The following is a 27,376-nucleotide window of genomic DNA, read 5'->3' as shown; positions in this document are numbered from 1 at the left end:
AACAAAAGGAGGAGTACTACCAAGTGGAATCAGAGATTCCTAATGGGGTGTGTGGTTGAACAAAAGGAAGGAATTCTCCTTTTGTTAAAAACCCCTCACTCACCACCTAGTGGTGACATGCTTCATCATCGGGGTCCACCCTAATGACCTAGCGCCATCAGGGTGTGCTACAACACCTGATTACAGTGGAGCAGGTTGTGAGTGAAGGTGCATGAACAAAAAGGTGTGTTAAAAATTGTCCTGGTTTAACTTGGGAGAAATAAAACTTTATTTTCAAGCAACTGGACAATGTTAAAAACAATGGCGAGATAATGTGAGGGTGATTATGAGCCCGTGTATCTCTATGTGTATCTGGTCTACATGTTTCAACCGTGAAGGTAATATTTAACCAGGTTTTCTTTAGGACCAAAATCCAGGGAAGTGGACGGTCTGCGCCCCCTAAAAGACGCACCCAATCCTACCCCCTGGAACCAAAGAGGCAAAAATGTGCCTATGGTGTCAGCTTGTACCGCAATGGGTAGGCATAGAAAAAACAGATCAAAATACTCTCATTGGGGTATTTATAGACATTGTAGGGCAGGGGAAGGATTTCCTCTGTATGAAACGTTTTAGTTTTGATGTGAGGCTCCTGCAGGGCAGCGGACAGAAGTAGGTTATCGGTAGTTGTGGTTCCGGTCCCTTTAAAATGTAAACGATTGACTTGGACCAGTTTATTGTGTATCCCGACACCTTTCCAAGGGAATCACAGATATTTAACAATGCCGGCACGCTATGGTCTGGATCCGTGAGATACACTAGCATGTCGTCCGCGTAAAGCAAGACACGGTCCTTCTAGCCCTCTTTCCATTGAATACCTTTCAGCAACGGGGTCTTCCTAATTAATGTAGCTAAGGGTTCCAGCACCAGAGCGAATAGGAGCAGCGACAGGAGGCATCCCTGACGTGTTCCCCTTGCGAGCAATATCTCGCCCGACACATGCTCGTTGGCCGTAACCCGAGCTAAGGGCCTCGCATATAATAGTCGTGACCAAGCACAAAATTTAGGACCAAAGCCCATCCGTGGTAAAATTGCAAATAAATACTGCCATTCCACCATGTCGAAGGCCATTTTTGCGTCTAATGACAATATCACTGCCAGTTCTAATAATGATGGAGCCTTCGCCATCGCCCCTTGCACTTGCCTAAGGTTGAGGGCCGTGTTCCTATTGGGCATGAACTCCGATTGATCTGGTTGTTTCAGGTGTGGGAGGTGAGCCATGAGTCTGTTTGTGATGGACTTTAGCCAAGATCTTGGCTTCCGCATTTAGTAGCGATATGGGGCAGTAGGACGTGCATTCAGTAGGTGGTTTTACCGGCTTTGGGATTACCACTATCGTCGCCATGCGTTGATCCAGTGGGAGCTCACCTCTCTCTAGGCTTTCCGTATACATTGCCAATAGAGGTGGATGCACTGTTTCAGCCATTTGTTTATACCATTCTATCGGAATCCCATTGGGCCCTAGAGCTTTGCCCGATTGTAGTGAACGGATGGAGATTTGCACCTCATCAACCTTTAGGTCTGCGTCCAGGTCTAAGGAAGCCTCTTGTGTTAGGGTCGGCATCTCTATATTCGTGAGGGAGCGTATTAAATGTAAATGTGGGATACTTGTAAAGCGCACTGTTACTCTACCCGAGTGTCCTGGCGCTGTAGACCGCTGGGGAACCCGTCCTGGTTTTCCCTGTGAGATGGTGCCTTTCTGGGTATCTCCAGGGTGAAACCAGGCATCCCAGGTGTCTGTGGGGGGCCGTTGTAGAAATGAGGCAAGCTTAATGCCCAGTGTTACCGAGTGTGTTCCCTGGTTAGAGTAGGCACTGAGGCGAGAATTATCGAGTCCGTTGACCCTGGTCCAAGACCCTGCCGCGTCGGGAATTGAACCCTGGTCCCGGGCCGTTCTCTGCTTACAGGTCTGCCGCCTCTAACCAGTGAGCCACACCTCCGTCACCTCCACTTTCAGAGTATATACCTTCTGAAAATATTCCGCTAGTATGTGTATTATGTCTTCTGGGTGTGTTTGGAGCTGCCAGCATTTTACCTGCTTTATCCCCTACGTCATATATCCTCTGTCTAGTCGCTGTGAGGTTGGCCACCGTACGCTGTTGCAAATAATCTTTGTGTTGCTGTTGTCTGAGGTGTAATGCGTATGCCGTGTTCCGACGAGGGGTCTGTCGAGTGATTTGTTTCTGCTACTTGTAAAGACAGCTCTAATTCTAACAGTTCCTGCTGTTTAGCCCGTTTGTGTCCTGTGATCGAGGCGATCGCTTGTCCTCTTTGCACAGTTTTGTACCTTCCCATACTATCGATGGTGATGATACCGAGGCAGTATTTTCTTCAAAGAAGTGTTTAGTAGTTTTACTGAGTTCCTTTTTAATGGCGGGCACTTTAAGATAACCAGGGTAGATAGGGTATATTCGTCGACGGGTCTTCTGCTGGCAGGAGAGAGTCAGTAACACCGGGAAGTGATCCAAGATACCCCTAGGTTTGATTTCGACCTTTTCTACATCGTAGAGTCTGTCTCCCAGCATCAGGAAATAGTCTAGTCGGAACAAACTGTTATGCACTGTCGAGTGGTATGTGTACTGACAATCAGTTGAATGCATGTGTCTGTAAATATCTACCAACCCCATAGCCTCTATAAAGCTTTGAAAATGGGAGGGTCCAGGTACATGGGATCGAGTCGGGAACCTGTCCCTGGTGGCGTGTATTACAGCGTTGAAATCCCCCCCTATGATAAGGTCTCCCTCCGGCAAGGCTAGAAGGAACTCGCTGAGCGCTGGAAGAGCTACTGAATGGAGAGCTGGCGGGATGTAAACCGAAACTATATTAAGGAGCTTAACTTCCCATTGACCCTGTAAGGCTGCAAATCTGCCCTGGTCATCCGTCTTAGTTTGCAGTACTATTAAAGGCGAATTTTTCTTTACCAAAATACCTGTTCCTCTAGACCCCGAGGAGACCTCGGAGTGCACAGCCATTTTATACCCCCACCTGTCCAATGCTTTACATGCCGCCCCTGTGAGGTGTGTTTCTTGTAAGAGCGCTATCGCGGGGCCCTGGTGTTTTAGGGCCTGTAATATGAGTCCCCTCTTTATTCGATCTCCCAGGCCTCGTACATTCCACGTTATCAATTTTAGGGGGACTACAGGGAACTCCTGCACCGTACTCTGCGCGCTATCATTCTGTGAGTTAAACGCCATAAGTATGTTGTGCTAGCATCAGGGACTGCTTCCCAACCAAGACAAGTGAGGATTCGCCATTCCGTCTATTCTCTGCAGTACTATCAGTGCCTTTACGAACGGAAACAATACTAAACAAATTCCAACCTTTCCCCCCATACAGTCCTTCTTCCCAACCCCAACCAGAGTACTTGCTTAACGGGGGTAAAGAGTCCAGAGTTGGTCTCAGTCCTTCATACCCTCCAGGGCTGGATTCAGTCCAGTGTCCATGGCAGCACCTTCACCGGCCGGTGGGTTACCCCTGTCCGGTCTCCTCTGTGTCTGATCTTGGCGATTGATCCGTTTCTTGATGTTGCGTGTTCTGGCTCCCTGGGCCATCTTCTCCCTCTCGGCGTTGGCGGTCCCTGTTCCCTCATCGCGGTTTGTCGACTCGTCTCCAACCCTCAAGCCAATCGGAAGCCTCTTCCGGAGTTCCGAAGAACCACGTTTTACCATCCGCCACCACTCTGAGCCGTGCAGGAAATAACATTGAATATGGCAGTTCTTGGGCTCGCAATATCTTCTTCACCTCCAGAAAACTCTGTCTGCGCCGGGAGACCGCTACAGTGTTGGCCGGGAAAAAGGCTACCATCGAGTTAAGGATCCGTATCGGCGGGGATACTCTAGCCGCTTGCAAAATGGTGTCTCTGTCTCAAAAGTTAAATAGCCTGGCAAGCACTGGTCTGGGGGTCGCACCCGGTTTAGGTTTACCCCCCGGGACCCTATGTGCCCTCTCCACCGAGAAAACACTGGATAGTCCCTTGGGCTGCAGCCTTGTTTTCACCAGTTCCTCCACGTAGAGATCCATAGCTTGGGACCCCTCGCTCTCCAGTATTCCAAGAATACGCACGTTGTTCCGGCGAGAGCATCCTTCCTGATCATCCAGTTTGTCCGTTAGTAGTTTATTGTCACTCTCAAGTCTGGAGACGGCTATCTGCAATTCCGATGTATCCGTCACCTAGGATTTGGCGACTATTTCGACTTCTTTAACCCTGTCCGCCATTTTGTGCAAGTCAGCTCGAAGCAGAGTAATGTCCGTCGATATCGTACCCACCGTGGTCTGTATGCTCGAAAGAGCCACCATAATGTCGTCCAGTGTCACCTTTTTCGTCCAATCGCTATCCGACCCCTTGCCCGCAGACGCGCGCCCCTCCGAGGTCTGCGAAGAGCTTTTGTCATATGCAAACTTGCGCAGTTTGGTTCCTCAGGCCCCTGCCCGCCATGGTGTCGTTACCAGTATGGCGTGATAAAGTTCGGTGTTCAGTGGTCGCCTTTGTTGGGTATGTGAGTTATCGGTCGTGAACGACTGTAGTTGCTGTGGTGTAGGGGAGACTCGCTGTGTAGCGTGAGATCCTGGCCTCCCGGAATGTGGGTCTCGCTTGCCGCTCAGCCACAGGCCCGAGCACATTGGTACTGTTCCCTGTGTGTTCTGGCCCCTTCCGTTGGTGTCCGTTTAGTTCACTGTACGAGAGTCAATCACCACAGTGCACGCCGGGGCAATATTTGATCGGTGTCACCGGGTTCCATGTACCGTGCTCCGCCCCTCCTGTATTGCTGTTCCAGGCCTCTCACTACTGTGGGCTCCGGCTTCCGACTGGTTAGTAGGCCGCCCTCAGTCGCACTCGATTTCTGCCACTCCCTGCCGTCGGAATTTCTTCGGATTGCCGCTGTTTTAGCACCGCCTGGTCCTGAACCTCCGTTCCGGCCCTTGGAGTACCGTAGCTCATCGGATAAATGCGCGGATTGATGTGAAGGGCTTAACCCTCTCCAGAGCTCTTCGACTTTGTGGCTATCTTCCTCGGCTGCTAGCCACGCCCCATTTTTACTGCTCATTTTGACCTTTATTCTGCCTCTTTCTACTCATTCCTGATCTTTATTCCACCTCTTTATGTCCCTTCTGACCTGTATCCTGTCTGTTTTTGCATGTTTCTGACCTTTATTCTGCCTACTTCTGCTCCCGTCTGATCAATATTCTGCCTCTTTTTTTGCTTGTTTGTCACCTTTATTTTGGCTCTTTCTGCTCGGTGCAGACGTTTTCTACCTCTTTCTGCTCACTTTGTTACCGGTATTTGACTTTTTTCTGCAAGTTTCTGCTCGTTAGTTTGACTCCTTCTGCTTGTTTCTGACCTTTGCCTCTTCCTGCTCCCCTCAGACTTTGATTCTGCCTCTAGATGCTCATTTCTGACCTCTATTTTGCCTCTTTCTGCTTGTTTCTCACCTTTCTCTTGCCTCTTTCTGTTCAGAACAAATCTCCATACTGGTAAAGGCTAGGGAACACTTTCGCCAACATACCCTTGCTGTTTGTGAATGTACATGAGTCATATATATATAAACAATCCCTTTGGTGCAGCAGCAGATAAGTTGACACAAATGGGCACGGACTCCGATGTATTGCAGTGCAAAATTATTCCTATATTAAATTAAGCATGCTGCCCATGTGTGTGTGTATATTCCGTAGGAAACTTTAGACAAAGCTACAGCCTGAACTGCTGAACGGAATTACACCAAATTTGGCAGAAAGGTAGCCCTTGGGTCAGAAAGAGCCCATATTGTTACATGGTGTAAATCCGTTCAGTAGTTCCTGAGAAATTAGAAAAAGAAAAAGTTTCGATATCTAGGGCAGTGGTGGGTCCGCAAACGCTCCCGAGCACGAGCTTCACTGTGATTGGCTGCCAAGACTCCAAACCAGGAAGTGTTGGCAGCCATCTTGCGATTTGGTAGAACCGAGTCACAAGAAAACAGTAAAATAAAGTGAAAAATGAAGAAAAGAGGGCAGGGTAGAATCACCCTGACCCCCTAAGTCTGCAGGGCCAAAAAGAGCATTTTCTTTTTAATTTCAGCAGAATTCACGCTGGGGTCGTGAATCCTGACAAAATGTATAAAACAAATTAAACGTGGGCTCCCAAGCTTCATTTAAATGAGGCCCCTGGGTGGGCCAGGTCCCGGGGGCATTGTCACCAAAATAATAATGGGGGCCTGTGGGGCCCCCGCAGCACCAGGGACTGCCACCTTCCCGGGGCTTATTACAATGTATGTTGGGGGCACTACAGCCCCCCGCTGCCCCCGGGGCGGTAGAAAAAAAGTGTGGGGGTCCCAATCCCCCACGCTGCCCCAGGGAGCGCCGCCTCCCTGGGGCACTCTAAATAAAAAATTGGGGGGTCCGGTATGGACCACCATGCCCTGGGGACTACCATCTACCTGGGGTTTTTCTAACGTTGGGAGGGCCCCCCTCCTGGAGCCCTCCATGGCACTGGGGACCGCCACCCACCAGGGCCAGCTCCTGCAGTGTCCCGGTGTGCCCACCCCCAGGACACTGCTGTTTGCAATGACAGGGTGGGAGCCATGCGGCTCATGCCCTTTCATTGCAAACTCTGCTTTCCTTCATTGAAGCAAGAGCAGGGCAACCTGCTCTTGCTTCAATGAAGCAAAGCAGACTTGCTTTTCCACAAGGGGAGCTGCATGTCAGCAGCTACCCTTGTGGAAAAGCAATGCCGTCTCCCGCAGGAGGCGGGGAGCAGGCAGGGACCGTGGGGGCATTGGGGCCCCCCCCCACGGTCCCCAACGGAGTGGCCAGGACCCGGGGATGGGTTCCCCAGGGCTAGAAGTGGCCCTAGAGGGGGGCCACGTGGCCTCCCTCCCCTTCAAAACATAAATACATTTTGTTTTAAATGGCAGGCTGGTCCGGGTGGGGTCCCGGGGCCATAATTGGCCTTTAGAGGGGGGCCACGCGGTCCCCCTCTGCATAGTTTAAAAAAAAAGACATGGATGCCAGGCCCCGGGGGATGGGGTCCCCGGGCCAAAAGTGGCCAAGGGAAGGCAGGCCATGCAGTCCCCCTCCAAATAAATACAAAAAAAAAGAAAAAATAATGGAAATGGCAAATCGCCGAAGGCCCCGCCCCCTCCCTGCACCACTGTGCAAACGCGCCCTGTGGTGTGTTTTAAGGTGGGGAATTAGTTCCCCTTAAATCCTGAGGTTCCCTGGGGGCTATCTAGCCCACCAGGTACCTCCAGTAAGCGCCCCAGGGCTGTGTTGCAGAGATGTGGTCTGAGGCCAGGCCCCTTTTTACACCTCTCTGCAATGCAGCTCTGTGGCGCCGACTAGAGGTACCTGGTGGGCTAGTTGGACCCCAGGGACCCTCAAGATTCAAGGGGACCTATTCCCCCAACTTAAAACGTACCATAGGGCGCGTTTGCACAGCGGTGAAGGGAGGGGCGGGCATGATGTGACAAGTGTGCAAAGGTGCCCTGTGTTTTTTTTTTAAGTTGGGGGATTGAGTCCCCTTGAATCCTAAGGGTCCCCAGGGGGCAACTAGCCCACTAGGTACCTCCAGTAAGCGCCACAGAGTTGCATTGCAGAGAGATGTAAAAAGGGGCGTGCCTCGGACCACCTCTCTGCAACGCAGCTCTGTGGCACTTACTGGAGGTACATGGTGGGATTGTTGGATCTAGGCAGCTGATTGTGACCCAGCACAGGCAGAGGACAAGAATGCATCACATCTTGATACATATGGTGCATTCCTGCCCTCTCTCTTTAATGCAGTGAAGCACAATGCAGCAAGTTGTCTTGCTGTGCTGCACTGCATGAAAGAATGATAAATCTGCGCATAAATGTTTTACTACTGTCATAGTGGTAACTCCTCTGTGCTTCCCTTCTAAAGTTTGTGCGGTGCTGTACATTGGAACTCCCTGTTTAGCTATTTGAATTCCTTATAGGTCCATTGTAAACGGTGCCTAAAATGCAATACATATGTGGGCTGCAGTATGAATAAATTTACACCACCCATAAATATAGCCCACCAAGAACATCACTGCGTTATTACTATGCAGCAGTTTAAATGTCCTGAATGAGAAAATGTCAAGGCAAAAAGTATTTGCCATATTGTAAGAGCTTATTATTATATATTCATCAGTCACACTTAAAGTGTACGTAAGAGGCCAATGAGCAAGACAGCACATACATATTAAGAAATGTGTGCTCTCACAATTAACAAAAAACAACATCTATTTCATTATGTACACTTTACTAAAGTTTTCCCTATATAGGCCTAGCAAGGATAGAAGTCTACATTTTCTCCCGTTACCTGGAGAAATGCAAGAAACCACAATTCTTGTCAGGGTGAAACACAAGAAAATCCTAAATTAGCATTTGCTCAACCCTCTGGTAGCTTGGCACAAAAAGCAGTCAGGCTTAAGAGACAATGTCTAAAGTATTTATGAACCACATCAAACTTAATAAAGTGAACCCACAAAACAAGAAAAATCACATATCAATTTAGAACAATAGAGTAAAATGTAATAAATTATTTAATACCAAAACAACAAAAATCCAACTAGTAGAACCGGGCATATGGAATTTGAAAGGTTTTATGAAAATCAAGCACTGAGGATCAAAACGTGCCAACTGCGGTTATCTGGTCATGGTAGACCTAGTTCAAGTCACAAGTTCAGGCCAACCGTGCTGGAGTGCAGGCCAGATACAGCACTGAGTTCAGTCTGCTAAGAAAGTACCTTCTGGGACTGGGCGTCAAGCTGCGAATTTCTTGGGTCAAAGATAGCATAGAAGAAACCTGTGGGGATTGTGGAGACTTGTGCTGTGATGCAGACGAGATGCATAACTCTGTGCTGTTGCGGGCGTCTAGATACATTGTTGTCAAGGGAGCGTTCAATGCTTGTGAGGACTGGACTGAGATGCATCGAGGACAAATTAACTCACACTGGGCCAGAGTCAATGGCGGGCTGCATTGCGCTGTGTGGAGATGCATCGACTTCAAAGAAGCCTGTTATGTCCCTGTGGCTTTGAACAGGGAGCCAGACAACTGGCCCTTGGAGATTTACTGGAATTCTGGGTCTACACATGCAGGCTGGATTCAGCTGAGCATCTCACAGCAACGGAAGAGGCTTGGTGCATCAACAACAGCACTTGGCATGACAGCAGTTCACAGGCCGGGAAGTGATCTGAAAAGTTGGGTCTGAGGGTCCAATATTTACACCTGGTGCCAGCTTTGATGTGGGTGAAGCTTCTAGTGTCCTCCCCCTACAGATGTGTCTGGAATGTCCTGCCTCCTTGCCCTCACCGCAGATTGGCTGGGGGAACAAAAGACTGGTATGAAACACTTTGTGAGTGTGCTGAGGCAGAGCTTTTATTATGTATAAGTGTGATAGGTGACAGCTCCTTCCCCCCATCAAGTCCGAGATGGCCGATCCTTGCAACATCCCCCTTTTGTCTCACTGTCTAAAAGTAATACAAAAAGGCCAACTGCTTTCTATACTTAGTCAAGTGACCCAAGATACTGGCTGAAGGCACCAAATGGCAGGACAAGAAAAATCCCAACTTTCTAAAAGTGGCATTTTCAGAAGTGTTACTTAAGATCCAACTTTACCTTTAAAGGGGGCTTTAAATTACAAGCCTTCCAGACCAAACTCGATATTGCAACTTGCTCCAAATTGAAAGTTATCTCTTAATAAATGTAATAAAGTAACCCACTGCTATCCTATGGAAGAGGCAGTTTTTGAGGTAGTGAATTTCAGAGTTTTTAACTACCAGGACATGTCCAACTTTTTGAATACACTTCACCCTGTCCTTTGGGTTGTTGAGGTTCTACCCTAGGGTGACCTATAATTATAAAAAAGGAAGATATAGGCCTGGCAAAAGGTTTATTTTGCCAGGTTGAAATGACAAGATAAAACTGAATGCACAGGCTGCAATGGAAGGCCTGAGACAAGTTTAGAAAGGGCTACTTATGTGGGTGGCTCAATCAGTGCTAAAGTCCCACTAGCCTGGCTGATGAAGGGTGTTACTTCGAAACCGGTCCCAGGATGCTTGATTCCGGTCTTTGGAAGACCTGGCTTGGCAGTTCGGGCTGGATTGTACCCATGAGGAACAGGATCTAGACTGATTTGCATATGGCTGGGTCTGAACTGGGGTGGCGCACTGAGCTAAAGAACGAGGATGGATGCAACCCAGATCTGTGACTGGAAGTGAGTGTCTGAAAAGTTTCAGCGCTCCGTCCATCGTCTCCTTGTGTTTGCTTTTTTCAACCTAAATTGGCAGGGAATGTTCAGACGTGGGTCCCTTGCTCACTTTGCCTCTGGATTCAAGCTATCCTGGCTGATGAGGGGTGTTACCCTGAAACGGGTGCCATAATGCTTATTTCTGGTCCAGGGAAGCCTGGTTTGGCAGTTCAGTCGGACCGTTCCAATGAGGAAAGGGGTCAAGACTGATTAGCATATGGCTGGGTGGCAAAGTGAGCTAAAAACGATGATGGATTCAACCCAGATCTGTGACTGGGGGTGAGTGTCTGAAAAGTTTCAGCACTCCTTTCATTGTTTTTGCACAGTCTCACTAGTAGCATTTAAGCTACAGGCTCCGGGTACAGTAAGTACCACTTCATTAGAGACTTATAAGTAAATTAAATGTGCCAGTTGGGAGCAAGCTAATGTTACCATATTTTAGAGGGAGACCACAAGTACTTTAGCTTTAGTTTGCAGCGGTAAAATGCGCAGAGTGCTATGACCAGCAAAAATGAAGTCAGCAAAAACAGGAGGAGGGAGCGCAAAAAATTGGGGGAAACATGTCAAGGATGTCAAGTTCAAAATATATTTTAATAGTGATATCATATTTTTAATAGTGTAAGTAGAAAGGGAACTCCTAAAAATGAACTTTTGGCTGCCTGAGCTAAAACTGGCCTAAAACAAGTTTTGCCACTTAGCACCTCTACAGCTACAATACACATCCTTGGCTGGGAGAGTTGAAAGACTCTGGCTCAGAGCCCTCTGAGCCCAGGAAGATCATGTAGGTACTATTTGACAGCTTAGAAAGAATTTTGTGTCCGGGAGTTGACAGGAACAGCTGACGGAACAAAGGGCAGCTTTAGCACTACCTTTAATGACTTGGAGATGCCAAGGAGGAATCCTCAAATTTATCAGCAGGAACCTCGTAGACAGCCACACTTCAGTCACAGTCGGGGAAAAGAAAGCCATTGGATCATGTCAGGTGGGGGAGAGCTTATCTAATTAAGGGTGTGGCTCAGGAGCTTCAGACAGGTCTCTGTGGTGGCACAAAGGTTTTGGCATATTAAAACACGGGTTCCCGGGTAATGTTACATTGAAGAAAAGACGAAGGTATGGAAGAGGACTGGACCCTACAGTACACCTGGGTGGAGAGAAACCTGGTGTCTAAAAGCATGCCCTGGGAAGGTAGGGGCTGTAGGACTGATCAGAAGGAGCATTTACAGCAATTTGAGAAAAGTGGGCCTTAGTAATTGTTTCAGCATGACAGAAACCAAGGACCAAATTCTGAGGCTTGCCTAATAATGTTGTACTTGAGAAGGATAATAAAACCCAAATTCGTTATGCACTGACCTATTTACTACACTGTAAACTGGTTTAGAGGAACCTCTTGGCTACAGCTTTAAGTCTTGCCAAGGATATTGACTTCTAAATCTCAAAGGAGCAAATATATCAATACTTGAAGCAACTACGAAATCCCAGCTTGTCCAGATTCTGAGCTTTTGGCACCACATCCAAAGGCTATTCTATGTGCTTGACAGCAGAATATCTGTCTTTAATTGACCCTTACTGGCCACAACATTGGATCTTGCCAAGCAGAACATTTTGACTTCAATTTAAAAGACTACATTTGAAAGTAAACACTTTGACTAGTAGGATACACTTGGTGGGTTCCATCTCATTGCAGTTCACTGACTACAAATTGTTTTTGTCAATGGAGCTTTACTTGTTCTAAGCACTTTTTACCTTAATACCTTACCATTCTTAACATCCATATCTAGGGTTCCCCAGTTCCCCATAATCTATTTGAATGGTTTTAGTGTCTGTTTGCTCATTCATTTCTCCCTACATTTCAAAATTGTGTTTAAAATGTTATTGTGTTGTGTTCATTACTTTAAAATTGATGGTGCAACTTGAAATTAACATTCACTTCTCTGAGGACTGCCTGCTTCTTATGCCATAGCTGCCAAGGTTTGGCCAGTGATTCTCTCAGAAGTGTGTTTTGGTCTAACCCAGTGAATTTATTATGTTGGTGGGGGAGTGGAACCCAGTCTCAAATGAATTGAAAAACCCTACTCTAGACAGTGTGCCTATCTTAATGGCTCTTGGTCATTGAGCAGCAAATCCTCATAGGCACACAGTGAGAAATAAGTTAATAAAAGACGGTAAGACATGTGGAACGAAATTAACCCATGCACAAATTTCACTACACCTTATTATTAGTGGTTAGGTTTTTGTGCACCCATGTTTACATGGTGTGGAGGAACCTGACTATTTTCCAGCTGGAAAAATCTCATGATCCTTTGGCTGCAGCAGCTGCCAAGTCTCTTGCCACTTTCTTCTAGCAGTGGGAAGCATGCATTGTTTTTTCATGCTAAAAAAACCTTTGCCTTCTCTGCCCTACTCCCACAAACCTCCTCCATCACTCTATGACTGATCACCACATACATTTACCACCGCCTTAAAGCAGTTGGTAAACTTTTGCAGTAAAACCGCAAGGAATATGTTTTTTTGTGTGTTTTCATAGCCAGAAAAATCAGTCCCACACATTAATTCCCCATTCAGTGGGGGTTTACTTGTCATTGCATGGTACTGGGCGAATCTATCACACTGAATCAGTAAAATTGCATGCAATTTTACGATATGAAAATATTACACCAGTTGTGTGCACTCATCATTAGGGCCAGAGTGGGGCCATGACCTGAGAAAGAATTGTACCTACCGCTTCCACCCCAGCTAGGGTGGACTTGGTATTAACAGAGGGGGACTTTCAACAGACAGATTTATGTCTGCAGATCAAATGTCGTGTTAGGAATATGTACATTAGGAATATGTACAATATGTTTCTGTTCGTTTTGAATGCTTTAGACCCTTGAAAAATATTAGGCAATTTACAGCACAAATTCCTAGCCTGTACCAGCTTATCAGTAGGTAATTTTACAATCATTTACAAGGTAGTACGAAATTACATGAAAAAGCTACGGTTGGGTGAAGTTTCACACTTAGCGCATCAAACTGGGTGAAGTCAGGAAATGTAAGCCTTGTGAAAGAGGAAACGGTTCTCAACTTTGATCGAAATTACCTTTGGAGATGTTTAATTAGACCAATCCATAAAACGCATGCAGCAAGCGATACCCCTCAGGAAGGGTGGGTGATGAGATCTTCCTCTGTTGCAAGGAGTGTTTTACTGGCCACCTATTAGGGCTAGCCTTAGTGATGGCAGGATGTAAAAACTCCAACAGCTGCTGCTCAGAATCTGAACACTGTTGATTTCCCATCATCGGAGTCCTACTCTTTGGAGGGTGGGACTTCCAACGGTGTGGATTAATACATTTCATGCTTGCGACTGCAGTAATATTTTCGCATTGTTGTGCAGGGCCACTTTTCCTCCATTTTTTCCCCTACAATTAGTAGCATGGGACTTCATAAAACTGAAGTTGAAAAGAGAATCATGCGTAGTTGTGAGACACTGTTCACAAATTTGCACACCTTAGAAATGGCATGACATCATAAAAATATACAAAGTCATCCGTGGACAAAAAAGAATACATATGCTGTTTTTCTTTCCTTTACCTAGATAAATATTAAATTTGTTTTTTTCCTTATGAAGTATCTTCTACTGAAATAATATTTAAGACAAATTAATACGTTTGTATTATTTGTGATAATAACAAAGCCTCGGACAGGGGATGCCTTTGCAAGTGTTAACTGCAGCAAGCGAATGCCACCTGTGAATTTTCAGTAGTATATCAATTGCAGCCTATGGAAGCAGATCAATGGATAAATTATAAGATTGATGAAGCAAATTATATGTGCAATAGAATAAAGGTGATCAGCGCTGATTTTATTCAAAATTGAAGTAATTTTAAGACTAAATTAAACAGACTAGATGTCACTTAGCTGATCTTGTATGGGTGTTATTTTACTGTAGACACAAGGGGCCTCATTTATGAAAAGTGACGCATCGCTGCGTGAAAACAACGATGCGTCACTTTTCACTGCGCTCTCCCTGCGACATGATTGATGCGTCATATTTATAATATGACGCATCATGTCGTAAGGAGTTACAGATACGTCAGTATTTCTGACGTATCTGTAGGCGCAAAAGTGACGCATTGCTGGAGTGTGTCACAAAAGTGACGCAACTCCAGCAATGCTTCCTTTCACATGGGGAAAGCCCCATGTGAATGGGCTTGCGTCAGTCTTACGCCTGCTGTGAGGCAGGCGCAAGATTTTGACGCAACAGCATCCTAAAAGTGACGCAGTGAAATCTCATAGATTTCACTGCGTCACTATTATGAGGCTTTTTGCGGGTGAGCGCCCCCTCTGCGTACATTATACCTGACGCAGGTATAATGTAGCGCAGGGGTTTACAAAGTGACGCATCTGCTTAGATGCGTCACTTTGTAAATAGTGCGCATCAGGAGGCATTTTTTACGCCTCCGATGCGTCACAAAAAGTGACGCATCGGAAGCGCAGAACTCACGCAAGGCCTCATAAATGAGGCCCAAGATTTACACACACAGCAAGCAAGACAAGTTAGCATGTAGGTGCCTTTCTTAATTATTAGGCGAAGGTTTTGCAATCTAAGCTGTAGCTCATCTATGGAGGCACAACTGTTTCGAGGGTTGGAGTAATTTACTGAAACGTGCTTACAATGTAATTTAGTAAGGCGGTATACATTTTCAAGTATACCTTTGACTTTATCAATGTAAATTGCCACCTTTGTAATGTGCAGCTAGAATGCAGTAATATAAATTATATACATTACTAATGATTTGTGTGTTACTAAATACATTCATTATTATAATAAGACTCCCGGCATGTGAAGACGAACTATTTCTTTAGTAGTATTTGACATTCTGTTTTATTACAAATTGAAGTCTTATTATGATGCGAACCGCTTTTTGCTAATTATTTTTTTTCGCTGCATTCTCACATTGGTTCCTGTGGTTTTTACTACTGATACAGATAACAATCAGCATGCAATTGTATTCTTGCAATGAGACATCCTTCTCTCAATGTGGATCAAGGTCGCATTTAAAGATGCCTGTTTAAGCTATTGTACTGTTTGTTTTAATATGTACTCTGATTTGTATGTACATACTCAGTATTCTAAACATAAAATAAATATATTCATTAGTAGAACGGCAGCAAAGCAGAAAAAATGCCCTGGAAGCAAGTCTCAATCTAGTTTGCCCTTAGCAGGGGACACACAATTATCTCTTCTACTTCTACAAAGGTTTGTATGAGTAAGGGGGTACTGCACGTCATTTACAAGCTAGAATGATATAAAGGGCAGCCATCAATTAAAAAAAGTATTCTCCTAACTCTAACTAGACCCGCCCCCTTTTATCACAATGCCATGCACTGGAGTGTTCTGCAAGATGGCTAGGTGGGGACAGTGTCCCTTCTCTATTCTTCCTGCCCTGGGCCCCACCACCACCACAGCTGTTAAATGTGCCAGGATGTGACTCCAAAATACAACAGGTGCTTCACCTTGCCACACACATTCCTGTGCGAACTGCCTTCTTTCACTGCAAAGCAATTGTTTTGCTCCAAATCTGAATTTGCATGTATGTAGGTATATGTGCGTGTGTCTATACAGTAAACAGCGTTTATCACAAATCATTTTCCCTGCAGGGAATCACAATGCAGTCGTTACAACGACCGTGTTGTGATTCCGCATATCATTACTCTGCAAGTCGGAACATCGACTTGCAGAGTGTGGGGGAGTGTTGGATTTAAAATCCAACACCTTCCCTAGTGTCCGGACTGACTGGAGTTGGAATAGTAAATTATACTATTCCAACTTCCAGCACCCCCCCTCCGCAAGTCGTTGTTCCGACTTCCGGAGTAAAGGTATGCGGAATCACAACGCGGTCATTGTGACAACCGCGTTGTGATTCCCTGCGGGGAAAATGAATGCGGGAAAGGAACATATATACGTCTATACATGTGTACATAAAATACATATACGCACAAATGCATACAAAGTCAGATTTAAACATTTAAGCTCTCCCACACACACACTCTTTACGATTGCCCTTTGTTGGTGGCCTCAACAACTTTATCTCTGACCCTATGTATGCTCCCTTAAAATCCTATTCAAAACGCCACATATTTCTTATAGTAAATTCTTGTGCGTGTTGATTTTAGGTAAGGAAAATCTAACATTTTTGAAGTGGTTGGATTGAACAGCCACCAGCATTGCTCTTGGAAAGAGAGGATTTGCTCCCCAAGCGGAAAGCCTGTCCTACTTATGGGCCAAGCTACCCATCAGCAAAGTCTCCCAGTCTTCCAAACTCTCTGACAATGGATTGGAAGAGTTCTGCAAGACTGAAAAAGATAAAAGTAAAGAGCCACATGTTATATCGTTCCCAAGCTCTGCCAGATGGGCAAGGGCTTCCCTTAAATGAAGCAATTGTGGTAGAAACATATCTGAAATCAGAAAGCCTGCCAGATGTGGCCCAGATAAGGATATCTGCATTGTGTATTGGATTTTCTCTCCAAACATTGATACACCAAATGTGTTTATTTAGCCGGTGCCCTAATTAAGTTTGAGCGTTTAACTCGGGGGTTCTCCAAACCTTTCTGTAATAAGAGCTTCTTAGGTTCAATGGAAATCAACCCGAGCTACTAATATCAGTGATCTAATAGTGAACACCCCATCAAAGGTTGTCAGCAGTGAGTTCATCAGTGCATGAAACAGAGTTTTCAGCACTAATGTAATTTTTTTTTATCTCTGACCCTATGTATGCTCCCTTAAAATCCTATTCAAGACGCCACATATTTCTTATAGTAAATTCTTGTGCGTGTTGATTTCAGGTAAGGAAAATCTAACATTTTTGAAGTGGTTGGATTGAACAGCCACCAGCATTGCTCTTGGAAAGAGAGGATTTGCTCCCCAAGCGGGAAGCCTGTCCTACTTATGGGCCAAGCTACCCATCAGCAAAATTCCCAACTCTCTGACAATGGATTGGAAGAGTTCTGCAAGACTGAAAAAGATAAAAGTAAAGAGCCACATGTTATATCGTTCCCAAGCTCTGCCAGATGGGCAAGGGCTCCCATTAAATGAAGCAATTGTGGTAGAAACATATCTGAAATCAGAAAGCCTGCCAGATGGGGCCCAGATAAGGATATCTGCATTGTGTATTGGATTTTCTCTCCAAACATTGATACACCAAATGTGTTTATTTAGCCGGTGCCCTAATTAAGTTTGAGCGTTCTCCAAACCTTTCTGTAATAAGAGCTTCTTAGGTTTAATGGAAATCAACCCGAGCTACTAATATCAGTGATCTAATAGTGAACACCCCATCCAAGGTTGTCAGCAGTGATCTCATCAGTGCATGAAACAGAGTTTTCAGCACTAATGTAAAAAAAATACTGTACATAGGTAATAGATAAAAGCCATAGCTGCAATCTCCCTGGCACTAAGGTAATAATATGAGTAATAAACCTCCCCAACTGTGCTACCATGAATAAAAAATGACAAATCAATGCAGTAATGCTATGACACAATGTTCCAAGTACAATAACTTTAAAAACATTTTGTTTTGAGTTTATGAGTTCTGAACATGGACACATTTTCATCTTCAGTAATAATAATAATAATACCAGCATCTGTAAAGCACAGCTACCTCCGTAGATGTGTCCCGGCACTGGGGGCCGTCGGGAAGATTAAGCGAGCTATTGCCCAGAGTCAGATGGTTCTGAGGTTAACCTGCCACCGGCACTGGGGATCAAACTGTGAACCCCATGGTCAGGAGTCAGGCACCATGGTCGCTGCGCGACCCCTCTTCTGCTTTTAAATTTTAGTATACATGTTACAATTCAGCCAAGCAGAATCTTCTGTATTAGTAGGCCGGTCAGAAAACAGGAGAGCTATTCACAGGTAGCTGGAGTGGCACTGGTGTCTCACAAGCTACTAGTTGGCCATGACTGGTTTAACCTTTCAAAACCTTTTTACAACTCTTATTCCGACTTTTTTTTAATTAATCTTAAACTCCGTATTTTCCTTTTCTCTTGGTAGGTGGTAACGTGGTAACGTGGTAACGTGGCAATTATTACAAAAGTGACATGTCCACATAAATTACAATCTATGCTTTTGATCAATTTGTGAATATTAGACATTCATTGCCTGACAAGAAATAAAGAAACGCATGTAAAGTAATACGTTACACTAACACGACTTGTTGATCAAAATGTATTAAATTGAATAAAGGTCCATACTCCAGACAATAACAATATAATAACATTTTAATTGTAATTTAATAGGATACTTAAAACCAGAACATCTAGAGGCCAAAGAATAAGACAGAAGCTCCATGGTAATAAAACTGAAATATACTTTGGAGAAGTAATGAACACAAAACAAACAAAAATCTCACAAATTACAACATTACCCTTCTCGTTAAGCGTCTTCAGAGGACCATTTGACGTTTGGCACCATTTTCAAAGATATAATTTTCAAAACAGCAACTGAAATAGTAAAAAGACAATTCATTTAATAAAGAATGATCTAGCATCAGAGTGAAACCTCACATGAGTCATAGAGTACAAATGGACTAATATCACTTAACTAAATAAATTACCTACCTTTTTTAAATCAGATGTTAACGTACAGCTATTGCTAGCCCCCTGATTGAGACACATGACAATAAGGTAGTGAAGAAGTGCCAAAACAGGAGACCAAAAAGGAGTCTGAGAACAAAATATATGTTTTGCATTTCTCACAATTTGCCTTCCTCATATTTCTGAAGAAGCAAACAGGAGGCAGTTGGACATCTAACTGTGAAACATATCATGGACACGGCTACGCCCAAAAATATCTTCTATGCACCTCGCAACATCCCAACAAGATACAGGATGCGATGATGGTGCTCTACTCTCACTTGCCTCATCGCTGGCAAGGTGGGGTTGATTGGAGATGGGGTATTAAGAGGCAGTAGTGGAACATTGCAACTATACATGTGCATTGTTATTCTGCATTGAACTTTTAAGCCTAGAACTGTATATTAAGAGCCCCATTGAGAATCTGAGGTTGCCTATGCACCTTACGATGCTTTAGTGGATATTGGAGGCTATGGCAGCACAATGTAAGGGCACACTGTAAATTTGAGACTTAACAAGCATATTGCTCTGGGCATTATTTAAGGCTAACTGTGCATATTGTGAGCTCAATGCAAGGTTATTATTTGGAGCATTTGAGGTTACCAGTTAATGTTACAGTACGCATACAGAAAACAATGTCTCAACCGGTTATCATTCACAAGGCAATTAAAGAAGAGGAATTAATCGAAAGGAGAGAAGGAAAAAGGGAGACCATAAAGAATTTGTAGGAAGACAAAAAGGTTGTTATTTGCAAGTAGTTAAAATAGCACTACAATACATTGTGGGGCTTATTTATGGGCCTTTGCGTCACTTTTGCACCGTTGGTGCCTCACTTTTTGCGACGCACCAGTCTTGTAAAAAATGAGCCATGTTGCTCCATATTTACAAAGTGACGCATCTACCTAGATGCATCACTTTGTAAACCCCTGCGCCACATTATACCTGCACCAGGTATAATGTATGCAGGTGGGGCATTCCGACGCAGGAAAGGGTTGTAGAAGTGATGCAGTGAAATCTATGAGATGTAACTGCGCCACTTCTAGGACGCAAATGCGTCCATATCTTACACCTTTATAATAGCAGGCGTACAACTGATGCAGGCACATTTACCATGGGACTTGCCCATGTGTAAATGACTCATTGCTGGAGTTGCATCACTTTTGTGACACACTCCAGCAATGCGTCATGTTTGCTTCTACAGATACGTCAGAAATACCGATGTATCTGTAACTCGTTGCGACATGTTGCGTCATACTGTAAATATGAGACATCATTCGTGTCGCAAGGAGGAGCAAAGAAAAGTGACGCATCGCTGTTTTCTCGCAGCGATGCGTCACTTTTCATAAATGAGGGCCTGTATATATAAGTAATCATAAGTGGGTTGTGCACTAGATGTGCTTGTGACATTGAACGGTGCAGTGACACAATGAGGTGAAAAAGCAGCGTGAACGGCGCAAAAATACAACACAATTGGTGGTCAATGACAAAAATGAAGGAATATACAAGGCAAATATTTCGCCTTAAATGATTTTGATTGACCACATTCAAGCCAGAGATAACGCTGGGTGGTCGACGGCATTTCGACCTGTCTTAGTTTAAGTCATCATCAGGATCAGGTTACTTGAATTTGTTATAGTGCTGAATAGTAGGAGAATGGTCAAAGTTGGAGGGCGAGGGAGGGAAGGCTGTCCAGAAGGTATCTGCAAGAGTAAAAAACTGGTGGGACAATGTAGGACTGAAGGCGGTCCCAGTGGGATGCAAAGGAATTGCAGGTATGCACGACAAAACCATGTTATGGGCGATGTCCCGAAGGTTTGGAAAACATCGGCCAATTTGTGGCAGAGGTACCGATCTTCGTGTAGGAAATCCAATGTAGAGTGAAGCGGGCAGAAGCACTGCACTTTCACAAGATATGGGCTGACTCCTCCTAGAAATATGATTGATGTGCCTAGACTAGGAATTTTAAGCTCTGCTTCGAAATCTGATACTTGGTCTTGTCATATTGCGGCTGTACCTTGGCAAGCATGAGTTTGTCTTTGATTTGAGCTTAAACATACTGGTATTATTGTCATATCTGGAGATATCACAGTTATGCCTGGATGTAGGAAATTTATGACGTGGAATAACATGTCAGATCCTTGGCAATTTAAACTATGGTGGGCACCTCATGGTTGCACCTGGGAAACTGAAGCTGTGTATTGACATTTAGGCTGTAACTGGGTTTACGATGGCCTATGTGTGGACATTAGAAACTGGGGATAGGTATTCAAGGATGTGGCTGGGATTTTGAGTTTATGGCTGAATATTTTAAATTACAACATGGCACTTGAAGCTACGTCGCGATCTTTGATGGTTGTGGCTCACCATTTGAGCATGTGTGTTGGTCTTTGAGGCTGCACTAGATTGTTCATTTGGAGCTTGGGGACGCAAAGATCAAGGTCAGGATATTTGTTTGGATATGATAACTATTTAATTACATGATGGTAGCTCTCCTACTTAGAGTTGCTACACATTCGGCACATTATGCAGAACTCTAAGTAATAAAGCAATGTTTAAACTATTTGCTTAAGTTATGTGTGAAGTTCAATCAAGCTAGCATAATTAAACGAATGTCATACTTTACAAGGAAGTATGAAGATCCCAAACTTTCCTAAGATGACATAATTAAAATTGGCTCAATTCCTGCCCCTGGGTGGATAACCTGCCAAACATGTACAAGACCTCAGGGATTTGTTCCCGAAGGAACATATAGGGAAGTACAATGGTATCCTCATGATCAGGTCATTTCTGCTTCCCGATCCTAGGAGTCCATTTCTTTAACCTCCAAGACTGGGGAAAGAGAGGAGTATGGCACAACTGAACATAATGTAAATAGCTACCTATCCTTGCACTACACAGCGGTGTGAACGTTTTCATTGCAGCACATAGCCTTCTTATATGTTCCTTTTTGAGAATCTTCAATAGTTTCACATTTAGTGAGGCCAGTAAACATTTTGAAAACTTGTGCTTAGTTGTGAGCAGTCAGGTTTCAAACCTTTGCAGAATCTGGTACTAGGTGCATCTGTAGTAATTGTCTTTAATGATGATGGGTCACAAATAAAAAAACAACTGGTATATGAAATCCCTCTTTATCCCATTCATCCTACGACCCACAATATAGCTGGGAAAGGCAGATGTGGAGGGGGTACCTTAATCCTGAGATTTGAGAGGGACTAATGTGTAGGTTGAGATGAGACCAGATAGAAAACAAATAGATTGACAAAATGTGTCTGATGGGTGTCTCCCCAAGTCAAGCTGTTTAGAACAGAAACTGATATATTCATGTGCAGTACAGGACAAACACTATGCACGAGTAGAAACTATACATTGTTTAACATTGGAGGACAACAGAAAAGTAGACCTCACACATTTCCACTCATAATTTGCACTTGAAGGCGCTATAAGAGTCATACAAGTGACAATTCACAAGGATAACCAATTACAGGTAAACTACATTAACATCTGTACAATTCCCTCATGACTAAATGAACATTGAGAACTAGTTTTCTGTCAGCAATACAGAGCTGTGAGAACCTCCTTTGAATGTAATCGAATACATAACATGATTGAGGCACACATGTTCAGATAGGAGACGTCGGACCATGGTGTGGGTGCTAAAATGTAGCTTGAACACTGATGTGGCTCTTAAATAGATCAGTGGTATGCATACCCAGCACTGATGAGTTAATCTTCAGGAGGTTTGTTTCATCACGCCAGTGAAGGAGATTCTATCTTAAAATATGAGAGTTTGGGACCCTGGTTCCTTGAATTCCCAGCAGCGAGTTGAAAAATCATTGGGATGTGTGTAGTTGATACCTAGCGATCCTGCAGTGTCTCCAGGACCAGGCAGCACATCAGTATTGTGTCACTCTGAGATAATAATAGCCCTGTTATGATCACACCTCTTTCTGACCATCACAGTCAATAATGGGAGCCAAGTTGAGGGATTTGTAGGGAGATGGGAAGATGGGACCTTGCCATAAGCAGAACATGCACCCAGGTCTCCATGAGAAACTAAGTAACCCCTAGATGTTATTAAGAAAAACTATTTTATTTCAATTACACTTTTAATGTGTGATGTGTTCCATTCCAAAGAATATAAAATACCCTTCAAAACGATTTCCACCAACTTAATAAAAATCTGTATATTTCCAACATATTTGCAAGTGTAACTGTTGAATTAAGCATTGACTTCTAATTCTGTAGAACAAAAATCTGTCATCACTTGTTTTCTAACTCTTCTCTTTCTTTCTGCTTTACTAATGATCCATAAAATACTTGTCTACACCCAACCTCCTTCTAGCACTTGCCAACCATGGAACCTAATGGCAACTCTGCCCCTGATGTGCTGTACCACATGTCCTACTGTTACATTTCAGATACACATATTTCAAATATTATGCATTTGAACTAACATAAATTGAGGAAAGTGCAACATGTGCAAGGTTGTATCAACAATCTTTGAATGACTGTTGAAAACTGGGTCATGAGGCTTCTGATTATCTGTGTGGGCTGGCTCATACTACATCTTTCATTATCTCCTTTGAGACAAGAATTGGGCAAGTTGATTTTAATTTTGTCCAAATGTTTCAGAGAGGACTTAACCACAAAGATTGAAACTTTTCTTGTCCTGTTGACTGATAAATACAAGTAGATGTAGATGTTTTGCAGAATAAGATCACGTGAAATTCAGATTCAAATCCAATCTATCCTTTGAAGGTGTTAGTCCACTGAGTTCAATTAGTGGATTTCATGAAGCATAGTATTGTGTTGCCCCCAAATGTGTATATTTTAAACATTTCTGCTAACCGACCTTTACTTCTATAGTGCCAACAAATTTCTATGTAAAAGCATGATTAAGTGCGACGTCTTGCTGCTGCTGGTCAGTAACAGATGTTAATCACCTATTCCACAATTATGGAGCAGCATTCCAGGAGGTGGTCACTTAATTGTGGGTAATGATTAAGTGTTATTGCCTATAACAAGGATATTAAGGTTATTGGCACCAGATTTAAGGCACAGTCTCAATGTTCGCATCTGCAGCAAGCTGACTAAAAACTAAGTTAACAAAAGAGAAGAGTTTCAATGGTTAGCACATTTGCCTGATCATGCTGCTACATTTCTCAAAAAAGTACAGCCCGTCATCTCTGATATTTCCAAATCAAACTGTTTCTAGCTAGGTAGAAGTAAACAACATTCACTAGTTACACAGCTCTCCCAGTGCTACAAATTAAGGTCACCATAGGAAGATATAAATATCCAGGTTCTCCAGCATGTGAGAAAAAAAAATATGCTCAATCTGCATGGATTAAAAAAGGAAACATAAAAGCGAATGGCAAAAGGGCTTCATTCTTCCTGGTGACTCCAGTACCAAAATCATGAAGGAAGCCCTTAACTCTCTATTCAACACCCTAGAAATAAAACATTAACCCAACTCACTCCAAAGGCAGCGCATTAGACTCCAACTCTCTGTATCCCCCAACATCCACCGCAAACCCCTCAATATCCTCAATGGAACTGATCATCTGGATGTCCTCTTCACCCTCACAAATGCCATTTACCCACATGAAGGGAAGCAGAACAAGGAGAACTATCAGAAGAACTAATCAAACGACCCAGATACTTCCAGACCTCAACAGATGTCAACCCCCTTCTGAACATCTACAACATCTTTATGAAGAATCACTTAGAATGTAATGCTTCTCTGTAACAGAACCCATTTTCTCCCCATTGACCAACACATGTTGGTCACAGGGAAAAATCAACAAAATCAGATCAAGCATCAATTAGTCATCGTCAATGTGAGAAAGTGGATTATTAGTTGGAGTGGATTGGAGTTCACCACAAGTAATGATGTCACTATCTTGTTCGTAAAGATTTCAGTAATTAAATACTGAACTCACCTATGGTAGCTATGGCACAGAGCAAACAGGTTCAACTTAAGAAAACGTATAAAGCATTTAGAGATAACCAAATAGTTAAAAAGTTGAAAACACAACACAATAAATATCCCACTACAATTAAAAGAAATAGTGAATGTTTAAGCAAGCAAGATGATACCAAAATCGCAAAAATCCGACATGGGATACAAGATACATGAATTTTTAAAATGTTAAATATAAATAGCTCCAAAAAGCGTTAAGCACCACAGTCATTTGGTTGCAGTGCCTAGATGCAATTTAAAGTCAACAGTGAAGTAACATGGGTTGGATGCAGAAACCAGGTATGGCTCACTTAGACGTTCACCTTCTGACTTGCTCTCTCACATAGAACTCAAAATCATCACTATGGCAAGGCAGCAGGCTGTGGCCGAGAAGTGTTCCATGAGGTTGGATAGCAGTTGCATAAGGTCCTGGTGAACCCGCTGGCTTCAGGCGGTAAAGCTAGAAGCAGAAAAAATCAAAATTCACACCCAGGGAAGGCCTCTTGCCAGTCATATATTTTGGTGTCTCCTACCGGTAAAGGTTTCGGACTTAGTCAATTTATCAGAGCTCAGATTCCTCCGCCGGTACAAGGTTGCAACATATATCTGAATATGACTGGATACCCCTTCCACAATGTCCTGCTGAAATGGATTTGCTGCTGTGGAAAAGCTCAGAGCGGGAGCCTGAATCTTTGGCTCAGGGCAAAACACCTTCAACAGATTGACTTGGCAAGTTTGTCCAGGTCCTCCAGAGGGCTTTGGAGCCTTAAAGGTTTCCAAGTGCCAAATTTCTCGGGATGTTGGGAGGACTACACTGTGACACAGCAAAGGTCCCAGAACATCAGGACAGCACTTGGGGGTCAAGACTCACTCTACCAGATGCCACCAGGACAAGTCCAGTTGGAGCTGGGCAGCTGGGCAAATGCAGGACTGGCCTTTTGTACCTTGTTGTGTCCTTGCCCTTAGCATCAAGTTTTTTGTGTTGATGCAAATGGGAGTAGATCCAGCCCTTCAGTTTTCCTGATATCTCTCAAGCAGTAGATGCAGACCTCCTTCTGTTCTTCTGCAGGTCCAGGGTGTTCTTTGGAGGGTACTGGAGGTGTCACATATATGCCTGGCATCAGCCTGTGGGCTGAGCTGACTCCTGGTCTCTTCAGATGAATGAGTTAATAGTTCCCAGGGTCAGCCTACCCACTTTTGTTGCTCTTCCTGTGCACCCACTGGGATTCGGTGCCTGCTCTTCTGCCCAGGTGTCACTAGCATTTGTTTGCCACTCGGTAGACCTCTTTGAAGGTATTCAAGTTCATAAGCACAGCTCAGATGGGCATCCTGCCAGCATCAGTCCACTAAAAACAAGGGTGTTGATGGAAAAATAGGTTATCCACACCATCACCTATATTCATGTTCCACCACGCTAAATGACCATCCTTAAATATTATCAAGAACACATTTTTGTAAAATGCTTTGGGCTGCACTCAAACCTCTCAGCAATCGTTTCTATACAAATTTCCAATGCTGTTCATCATCCCAACCCCTCAGTTCCAAAAATCTGTATAGTCGACAAAAATCAGTTTTTTAATGTATTTCATGTAAGGCACACTCACAAAGCAGCCAACACATTTTGTTCCTGCACATAGGGAACGTCTACAGAACAACATCAGCTTGTAATCATAACAAGCTCAAAAATCCATAATGTCATATAATGATCATGTCTTTGTCATATTTTGATGGTACACTTGCCACCATATTCACTAATCTTGCATATCCATGTTTTGCAATTAAGTTATAAGAATATGGCACTCTTTTGCATGTGGAGCGAACACGTTGAAATGTGACCTACCAGATCTGGAGGTGAAAGGAGGAAAAGGATCCCTGACATCACCAGATTTGAGACTGAGCACTGTGGAAGGAGAAAAAAAGGCAAACAGCTTTCTCTGCCCCCGCCCCCAAGATGTGGAATTGCATGACAACAGATCAACACCGACCTTACTACAACTGAGGGAGAAACTGAAAAGGAAACTGTCTCGGATAGGCTGATGTGTCGCTTCTTCCACTACATCTTCCTCCTCCCCACCTGTCCCCTCGACCCCTACGCATTCCCACTTGGGACTCCATTACTAGCCAGCTAGGTTAGAAATACTAAAACGTGCATACAAAAATATACCAGGGTTCCCATTCAGTGCACCATGATATCTTTTGATTATTGGAGACACCAGCACAGAAAAGGTACACAGATCTAGCAGCATGAGAATAATTCCTTACCTATTCTGGTAGGTATTGTTTACAAAGAATGTGCTCTGATTGGCTGGGCAGTTCCAGGCTTTCCATCCTTGGTGCTAATCTCACATTCCTATTGTTCTGATATGCAAGTAATTCATATCAATACAGGTTAAAAAGACTTGTATAGGAAATGTGTTTCCTATCCCATAGAGATCATATCCGAAGACTGTCTGTTCAAAGTTTCAATTCATTTGTACATTTTAAGTTTGAAGTTTAAATTCATAATTCGATATAAAGCAGATAATACGCGTTCACATATATGCTA

The 27,376-nt window shown here is 43.9% G+C and overlaps 1 long non-coding RNA gene across 1 annotated transcript in view; it reads right to left on the bottom strand.

The window, feature by feature from the left end:
• Positions 1 to 18,662: 18,662 nt before the first annotated feature.
• Positions 18,663 to 27,376, bottom strand: part of LOC144807788 (uncharacterized) — a 773,993-nt gene continuing 765,279 nt past the window's right edge. The window contains exon 3 of the long non-coding RNA XR_013606447.1: positions 18,663 to 18,737. This is a non-coding gene — a long non-coding RNA (uncharacterized LOC144807788). The remainder of the gene's footprint in view (positions 18,738 to 27,376) is intronic.

This window comes from Lissotriton helveticus, chromosome 1_2 (genome assembly GCF_964261635.1).
Source record: "Lissotriton helveticus chromosome 1_2, aLisHel1.1, whole genome shotgun sequence".
Classification (NCBI taxonomy): domain Eukaryota; kingdom Metazoa; phylum Chordata; class Amphibia; order Caudata; family Salamandridae; genus Lissotriton; species Lissotriton helveticus.
This window is presented reverse-complemented; position numbering and strand designations above follow the sequence as displayed.